The following is an 11,185-nucleotide window of genomic DNA, read 5'->3' as shown; positions in this document are numbered from 1 at the left end:
TAACAAGGTACCTAATACAAGGTATTCGTTAGAGTATAGAAAAACAACACAATTGATATTATAATATGTATTCATGTATAGTTTGTAATCACAAACCAGTCTATACTTAAATATTATATAATTTTGAATTTACCATAATGGGTACTTAATAATTGAGAATATTACGAAACGATGAAAAATATGATTAAAATAAAAATCAAACATCGTTGTACATAGTAAATCATATTATTTGTGTACCTAACCGTACAGTTTTGTTTTAGTATCACTATATTGTTTTTGTATGGCTCATTTCCATACAAACGAATTGAACGATTTTCGCATGTGCGTGTTCGTCGTACAAAATTGTTGGTCACAATAATTAGTTGTTTCCTTAAATCCGAAATAAGATTTTGAACTTACTGTTTTATTAGAAAAAACACCAAACAAATTTTCCCTACTACGTTTTAAACATTTACAAAACTGTTTCAACGATAACATTTGTTCAATTGTTCAAAATAATATTTCGAACAATATTAGATTTGTTTGCATTTATATTATATTGTCGTGATATCTGACTGACTGAGCAATAACACTAATAAAATTATGACAATGTTACTATTATAATTTGATGTACTATTTTATATTAAAAATATTTCATAATATTAAAAATAAAAAATGTTATTTTATTTTTAAAATATTACTTATTAATTGTTGTCGAAAAACGCGTGTAAATAATATTTCTTGTTATTTCTAAGTTTATAGGAGCCTTACGTAGTTACGCAATACCTACTATATATTACATCACAGCATAGTTGTAAGTGTTCACACAAAATAGTTTAATACTTATTCCACATAAATGTATAATTCTGTTCTATATTTCTCTACCATAACATTTCTGTGTAACCGCAATATATACACTGTTCCTTGAATATATGATTATCGTAGATGTAGTACATAGGTTTTGTAAATACCAGATAGGTTAGTGATGCAAATTACCCAGACACCTTGACAAGAGCACCAATCCAATGTAGAATATTCTGGTTAGTATAATTTAATCTGCGAAACCCCAAGGGCTTATTTCTTACAAATCGTCTGTATAGTACTTAAGTAAGTTGTTATAATTTACAACTTAAAAAGTAAAATTAAATCAATTATAATACCATAATCATTTATCGAACCCATAACTCATCTTTATTATAGATTTATATACTTTAAATTATGCATTTGTGATATATAAATTCATTAGCAATTCATCACACATTGAAGTTTATTCGTGTTTAACTCCTTAATAACAATTTCTCGTTACCTTTGTAATAATCGTTTTGACATTTAGCCCTATGGTAAACAAAATATTTATCATTCAAATAATGTTAATCAACAAACTAACAAATGAGTAACAACAAAATTAATTTGAAAACAACAAATGCATGGAATCAAATCGTCTAGCTATGTCAGTTACCATTACTGCAAATTCCGTGTTTATTTATGCACTTATTTCACTATTGTCACTATGCCAAGAGGAATATTAAGTATAATATTCATTAATATATGCAGTAATATGGTATACTGCAATAATAGTATGAAAAATTATCAGTAAATTATAGAATTTTATAATAAATAATATAATAGTATAATGTTTTATATTTGCAGACTTTTATTATACGTATCATTTAATAGACTTCAATATAGTTCTTCAGCTGCTCACAATAATACATAAACCTATACCGTCTCTGTTATGTATTTATGGTCATGTTTTATTTTTGTACGAATTAAAATAAATTTCAATGGCAAATGGCAATCAGTTTATTAAACAACGTCTTTTTGAGATTGAACAAAATATGTCAAAGCGTATATATTAGTTATAACAACACATAAACTTGTAAATAATTTTATAATAATGATGTTCAGTAATCAGTTGTATATTTGTACTTAATAGTAATTTATGCGGTATTTAAAGTTTAAACTACTATTATCTGTAAATAATAATTATATAAGAAAAAAAAATTACCTAAGTCGTAGTATAAATTTTTATAAATTCAGATTCTTTTCAATTATATAATACATGTATAATTTAATAGGTAATATTAATTTAGGTAACTAAAAAGTAATAATGCTATTCAACATTTAATATTTAAATTCCCATAAATATAAATAACTATTTTTATAAATGAATACTACTACAAAATGAATGTGTTGATTAAATATTTACAATTCACATAATAATATTGTATTATGTTTGTTTTTCCTTTATAGCTTATGCATCAATCATTACTTAAAACAAAAGAAATGAATCCAATAATGGCATGTTTTAATTTTTTGCTTTGTGTTTTAATAGGTATATCAAATATTTCATGATAATATATTTTATACCTGTCATAATTATCAAAAATACTTTATCAATACATTTATGTAGAAAAACTATTTTTATAATTCTGGTTAAAAAGTATGTTGGTATAAAATAATTTGGAAATTTGGTTAGTACATACGTTCTTTTTAATTAATTAGCTACTTTTAGTATACCAAATACGTTGACGAATAAAGTAAATTTTAAATACTAGGTATAAAATTATAACATATTAACGTATTTAAGAAAAGAAATATTTAAGGAGGCTGTGCGTATCAAAAAACTGTGGTGATATTTAGTTTTTTTGGTGGTAGATATATACTGTAAATACTCCTGTTTTAAATATTTTGTAAAGAAACTCAGACTTTATATTATGACTACAATAATAATGTTCATTTCAAAAATAATTTCAACTTTGTTTAATCATAAATTAATTTTTGTTATAAATAGTTATATTAATTTTGAAAACGATAAAAAATTTTTAGTTCTTAATTAAGTTTAATTTTGTTCAAAATAATAATTATTAATTAAAAGTCCTACAAATTAAACTTCCATTGTGGAAGTACAATAATAAATTTCCTTTGTGTAATTTATCAGGTTTGGTATGCATTTCTATATCTTCTTGGCGTATAATAATATCATTACCTACGCGTTTAAATATAAATATAATAGTTTGCTTGTCACAGGCTGTGTTTAAGAATAATGACATTTAGCAGTAAGCACACGCTAAACTCGGCAGATAGTCACTGTTAATCGTTCCCCAACTCGAAACCACAATATTTTAGGTTGATAATAATATAATATGCTGTGCGCTCCTATGCGTCGTATCTTAAGAGGGGCATATGGCTGTGACGTTTCACAATGCAAGGTTTTAATGATCTTTTCCTTGCAATTAATTATAGTATCAATAAAATTAACAATATTACTCATAGGTTATTATTTATCAAAAAATCACATATTTGTTTAAGAATCAATTTGAAATAATTAGTTATTTTATACTAAAATGTTGTAAGTTTATATAATTTAAAATTGCATGATGTCCTCAAATTATTTATGATTCCTATCACTGAGTCGTAGACTTGCATGTCTCTAATTTTAGTTTGTAATCTGTATTTTATTTTCATTAGTATAAGATGATCAATATTGTTATTTCCGAAAAAAATAGATTTGATAAATGTTTTTTATTTTTCCAAGTCGCTAAGGCGTTAAATAATGTTGCCGCAACTTTATACCGTGCATCTTATTATTCTCGATAGTCTCAAAATAACATAAAGCTTATGTTACTTATTATGAAAGACACCTTCATGTTACCGTGATATATAAATATAGTGATTTTTATTCATTTAGGCGTTAGGTACAAACTTGTGATATAGACTACAATAATAAGTAAAGGCTATTCTATTACGGTTAACTTAGCCATAATATTATGCCAATACATCAATAATAATTATCACCAAATAATATTGTGTAAGTAAATTTACGTTTGTGTTTTATTAGTTAAGTATTATTTATTTATTTTTAATTAATATTTTTAATTACAGTCCCGTCATAAACAAACTATTTAAAAATTCTCAAATATGTACAATTGATTTATATATTTCATACAGATATCTATCACTATAGTTGTTAATTAGAAGTAAATAGTGATTCATAATTTATTTTGATAACTCTTAAATACAAGTCAATTAATAATATTTGATTATTATTTTCCTAAAAGTTCATAATAATTATATATTTCGTAAAAATATGAGTGATTTAATTAACAATAGCAATAAATAATTATCAAATTAATCAATATAATATGTATGGTAATAATAATATATTATTTAATTATTCTAAATGCTAAATATAATTGCTCAAATAACAAACTATTCGATAATACTACTTTATTCTCAAATGCAAAGGCTTATAATAGTTGAATATATAGCAATAGAAAATTAAAAATACTTGTGGATCATTTTTAAACGTATAAATATTCAATTATATACATCATACACATTATTTCAAAACTGTTATATGTTTCTTAATAATTTAATTTAATTTTTACCAATTTGTTTACATAATACTTTTTTAATAGTATATATTAGAGATAAAAATTTTGAATTTTATTATCGCCATAGATTAAATGAAAGTGATGATTAATAATTTGTCAACACTCTACATCTTGTATTGTTGTATGTAATATAATATAGACTGTAGGCGTATAATGGTTGTACTAACTATATGAGATTCGTATGTTGAAATTGTGTATATTGTGTAGAATAAATAGGTATGTGAAAATGTATTATTGTAAAATAACTAAAACTTTTGTGAATACGCATAACAATAATGTATTTTTAAGCGTTTTCTAAAAAATAAAAATACTATGGGATTATTCATACCTCCCTTGATCCACTATACCACGATTAACATAATATTATTATTGTTCTATCCTTAGTAAGTTTCATATAATATTCCTACAAAAAATGTATAAAATTACATTTTTCAATGTTCTTAATTGATAAATAATAATATATTTGGTTTCAATAGCATTAAAACTAAAATTAGAAATCCCTGCATATATTACATTATTTTGTTATTTAATAATAATGTTCGTATTTTTTAAATTAAATATTTTTGTTAATTTATTTTTTTAAATTTAGAAATTTAAACGAAAATCTACCATCTGTTACATATTATAATATGCACAAAAAGCAAATTTACTGAAAATATAATATTTATATACATTTTTTTTTATGCTAAAAACATGTGGTGATAGGCCATCATAACCAAGAGTCAACAAATCAGACATTTTTTCTCTAATAAGAAAATCATACATTTTATTTGACAATGTTGAAGAATTGACTACTTCTACGCAATTTGATTAATCGAAATTCTGCACGATAAATAAATCAAGAAGTGTAAATAAATAACAAACTAGAGAAAATATTTTAAATCAACACATTTTGTAATTCAAAACATGAACTTTCATGATGTGTACTACAATAAAATAAAGGAAACTATCAAAGTTTAGAACAATAAACGTTTCATCAAAACATTTAAAAATCAGTATTCTTATCTTCTGAAAAGTATTATAAATTTATTAGTGTGGAGTATAGATGTGTACTTTTATAATATTTTTTAAAATTAAATGAACAGTATATTATTGATTTCGCCATTAATGTACTAAATATAACTATATTATGCTGTTGTTCTTTATGTGGCCATACTATTATGTTTAAATTATGTGTATTAGATTGTGAACGAAGTGATGAATGTATTAATTTTACAATGATGTGTGTTATTTTTTGCGTGTTTTTTTACACCATAATTTGTCAAAATAATGCTAGCATCTGAAATTTAAATATTGACAAAATGTGTCAAAATTATGAATACTTGCAAATAACTTTGTAGTTAAAAATTTCTAATAAATTTTTTATTAGTAGCTAAGAGTTGGAAACGTAATACAAGATTTTCCATAAATTTAGCTCATATTAATAAAAAAAAGAAGTTGAGTGTCGAACAATTAAAAAAAATTATCTTAAGTTTAAATTTTTACAAAATTTAATGTTCACGTGTAAAATAAATAACGATTATTTACAGTAAAATAATTTTAGATTTTTATTATAGTTAAAAATTACTAGTTGTAAAAACTTGAAACATAATTTTTGTATAGGTATGATTTAATTTTGAGGTATTCGGATCATTAAAACATAAACCACCTTTTTAACCATTTCCACCAACTGAAAAATGTATCTTAGGCTGAAAAATCATCTCCTTTCTGAATCGTTTTTCATATATAGGTACGTAATGATATCTATCATTAGATTCAAATTTAATACATCCATTATAATGACATACTTTAATCCGAGGTCCACTCGATACACACTATACAGCAGAACGTAATCCACTTGACTACCCTTTTTTTTTATTTGAAAATCTTTCAACAGGCATACGCGTGTTCCTACTTATCTAATTTATATAATAGTTGTAGGTACTTGAATTTGGCATTATAAAAAAAAAAAAAAATGTTAATGGACAATTGAAATTTGCAGTTGATTTTTTTTTTTTTTAATTAATTTTTTTAACGCATTAAATATTAATATATATATATATATATATATACATATACATATATATATATATATATATTACTGGCATTGTACCGAAATGTACTTAATATACTAAATAAACATAAATCGATTCCACTTGGTTAATATTCATCGTTTAAAAGTGTATTTCAACGGTTATCAGAAATGGCATCACCACTGTAGTAACAAAGTATATAATTTACGTCTCGTGATTTTTTTTTTTTAAATAATTTACATTCGTCGTTTTTGTCAAACACAAATACGAGGCGTCAGTTCATTTTTGAAATGGGGTTTTTTATATGCACGTACGTATTGTGTATAGAAATGCGCTGTCTAGAATACAACGACCCGCCCTTCAATGTCACGGGCAATATAAACACGAGTGGTCGTACCCCTTCGGATGGCGTACATAACCCTCGTGATGGTATATACCTGTGTGATTTACACAATAGGGGTATATTATACGTACGCATTATTATTATTATTATTATATTGTGTGTGCTCTGGCTGCCGCAGGTAAATCACACTTCGACGGTTATTTTAATGGCCGATAGGCTTTATGAGCCTGTGGCGCCTTTAACAACATAAAACCACGGTAAGTACACATCGGTACATACACACACATACACACACATACGTAGATATTTTATATGATGATTCAAGTGTCAAAAAACTCGGTGCCAGTTCTTCACAATAGGCACTTGTCCGTATTTATTTATACACATTTTGCTTTTGTGACTATATGTCAAAATAGGCACCAAACCTAACGTATATTATAATATTATTATACTCGTGTCGCCGTTGTGCCCGTCCCATGTAGTAAAATGAATATCCATTTGAGTGCAAACATTTTTTTCTTATGAACAACGCAATATGTAAAAATGACCTGTTGGTACGTAAGCAAGCAGTGTTGTGATCGCTATTTAATGCGTTCCGTTTCTTATCAAAATAATATGTTGTTACCAGAAGTTTAAACAATTACACTGCAGTTTTAAATCATTTAGGTAATAAATACCTGTCATTCTACATATTCGTAGTTAAAACCGCAAATTTTATGATTATTTATTAATACCTGAGATTTGGCTGTTGACAGGTTTTTGGCCATTTTTTTATACATAGGTACTTTGTGGACCAATCTTTAAACCTATTGGTACCTACTTGAATTGTACAGTATATTTGTTGTATGATTGTATGCGCTTTATGTTACATAGTATAATAATATTATATACACTATATATATGTGCAGCTCGTGTATACTATTATGCGGCGTGCAGTCTCAGTTGTAAGTATTCCTGAGTAAAGCACGTCCATATCAGTTGGAAAAATGAATATTAAGCAAAAATACATCCATTATACAACAATTATTATTATTCGTATTGGTAAATTATCATTCTTATAGAAGTCGTTAATGTATAATATATTGCTTAATTATTATTGTATATTCATTTTCTATAGGAATAAATGAATGATCTTCATCAACAAATTGTAATATTAAGTATTACACAAAACAAACGCGAAATTAGTTAATTACAATAAATTATGAATGAAAAAAAATCAACCATTAGATATATATATATATAATGACTATAATATATGATGTGAATAATGCAAAACTACGATGATTCACAGTAGGCTAATTTATATTAATAAAACTATTAAAACTCATATACTTTAAATGCCATATGACTAATTTACAATTTTCTTATCTTTTATTATTAAATAATAATTACGAAATATAAAATATATAATTCACGATTACATAATGATGTCCAATTAAAATTTACATAAATAGTAAATGATAATATTCCATATGCAAGCAATAAATAGAACATTATCAGTATTCCACTGATAGTCCAAAGTAGGCATTGAGACTATAGCGCTTAAGAGTTCGCAGAGTTCTTAAACAGCAAGGACAATGTCACAAAATTGTATTATTTACTTTAAACGGGCCAACAATTTTTTAATTGATGCAAACGGTGCCTTTCAGTTTCTGTACCCATTGTAAAAGCTATATTATATATTATAAATTACTATCTAGCTCATTTGTTGTGATATATTATGAATAATATGATATACTACACGTCGATTTTGCAATCTTGGGACGGAGGCCGGTCCGTTGTCGTAATTTATTTGGGTAACACACGTGATGGACGTAAAATCATATTGTAGTGTACAGCTCATTAAACGATCTGTTTCTCAAGAAAATATAAATATATAATACGTGTTACATTATGGTAGTTGGCCGTCATAAAAATGCACGATTGTACTTTGGGAATAAAGTTGTGTGTAATAGTTATACTGGTATATTACAACACCATACGGCATACACCATAATAAAAAAATATGTAAATAAAATGTAAAATACTCGTATATATATTATTATAACGAATTGTAAATTTGACTTATTATATACCTAGTTAATAATTTTGTTTTAGTTGCATTGATTGTGTGTTTAATTTAATATATTGAAAGCGTTGGTTTTAATACAATATTAACGTTTACTGAGGGTCGTTTCAAAGCAATAAGAAATTAAAAATGTTCGGCGCACAATATTCTTCTTTCTTCCTAACAAAGTTTAATATGTAATATTAGCATGATATTCTACTAATCTACAAAACATACAATAATTAATGCAACAATATCATGTGTGATCAGCTATACGTTGTCATGCCATAACTCATGATTTTATTTTATGTACATATTTAATTATTATTTATTGTTACTTGATTGATAATTGTAAACTTAATCGATATCTTAATTTAATGCTTGTTGTTATGGATGTGTAGTAGATAATGTGTACCAATAACGTAATTGAAAGTTTTTATTTTAATTGTTCCAGAATGTGTGACCCTTTTCGACCCTTCAAAAAAATGTTTAATAGAACATCTATGTATTGTATACACAGTACATAAGAGTTCTTTAAGTTTTGTATGGTTATAAAAATAATGAATATAATATATTAATATAGTAGGTACTATAACCATAATATAATGAGCTAAACTTTAACTGTACCTTTTGCAATATAAATATTTTAATGATAAATTAAGCTCAAGTTTAATAATCATTAAAATGATAAAATAATCAAAAAAAATAAAAAAAAATGTTGTCATATTCAATGAATATCAATGAAATTACAATATCTTTGCTATACTACTATACAATATCAGACTGCAATAATTAACACTATACTATGCATAGGCAATTTAATATGTATTTTTACATTTTATTTTTACTATGCGTATTTACTGTTTACGATAAGTTGTTCACTACAAATTAAACTATGGCTAGTTGTTATAGTTAATAATTAATGCACCCAATTAGATGAGAGGTTATGTATACTCTCATAATAAAGAATCATACTTAATACGGTCCTGGATATCAATTCTCTTTCACGTGATGATGTCATGGAGGAGCGTCACGATCCGATGATCACTGGATGTTTGAATTACACCGTGGTACCGTATCGGTAGTAAGGTAGTCAGTTGATTAAACATATCTTCTTGATTTCCGTCATCCGATTAACCGAGAAATAAGAAATTAGCACAAACAATTCATTATTTCAAAATTATAACCTATTCCAGTGAAAAAAATTTAAATAAAAGGATCAGCCGATACGGATGCCCTAGTAACAGAAGTACAACACTCCGCTTTAATCTTCGCTACCCAAATTTTTGGTTAAGAATTAGTTATTCAGGCCAACTCACGTTAAATGACGTAATATTATGCTAAAAAATTGAGATACTTGTGGTTAAGCTCAAATTTCAACTCGCAGTATTTATAGCCTGAAAAATCATACTTAAGCGAGTAAATCCAACTACAGGCTATATTACTAAATATAGCACGTGAAAATATTTCATTATACAAAATATTTCATTTCATTTTTATCTTGTGACTCGTAATATGTTTGATTTCAATCAACTACCCTTGTCAATTGTCAACAACAGAAAAAATATTTATTATTTTTTTTTGTCAGTCACTGTCGTTTATTTATTATTTACACAATCTACATTGTAATATATTTAAATAAATAAATAAAATTATGGCTGCATAGAGAAAAACTATTAATATGTTCAGAAATACTTTATCAATTTTGGTCTGATTTTTTAAATTACAAACACGAATAACGAGTAACTCAATTGACATTCGAGTAAACCTGGAATCTGGTTTACCAGAGAGATAGAGCAGTTCATTTTACCGTTCCATCACAACCTCCCACAGTTTACACATCATACCTAAATTTGTTACCATTTTCCCACTATAACAATCGGCATTATAAATTCTAATGACGTTAACAGACTGCACTGTAAAATTGCACCAATAGATCAACTATCAATACGCAGATCAAAATACACAGTCATCCCGGAAATGATGTTCAGTCATCATAATGGTCACTGCAGGTGTCATCCAAATTATCACAGACACCATTAAAACTTTCAACGTTTCTCGTACACTCGAATATTAACGTTTATATTACAATGAATACTAGAAAATTAATGAATGATTTCGATACTTTCAATTATCATATTCAACGACATAATGTATTAACTATGTTATATTTCTATACCTAATGATGTATTAGCTTATTAAACTAAACTAATATTATGGTATGGTTTAATCAATTGCCATTCTTTATTTAAAATATTAAGTGATAACATATTATCAAAATGAGACCATAATATTACAATAATATGATTGATAAATACTATATTATTTGTATTATAAAATTCAAAATACTATTGCATTTTTTAATGGATACTATGTATTGTATTCCAAAATATATAATATAGTCCAA

This window comes from Aphis gossypii, chromosome 2 (assembly GCF_020184175.1).
Source record: "Aphis gossypii isolate Hap1 chromosome 2, ASM2018417v2, whole genome shotgun sequence".
Lineage (NCBI taxonomy): Eukaryota > Metazoa > Arthropoda > Insecta > Hemiptera > Aphididae > Aphis > Aphis gossypii.
Note: the sequence above shows the minus strand (reverse complement) of the source record.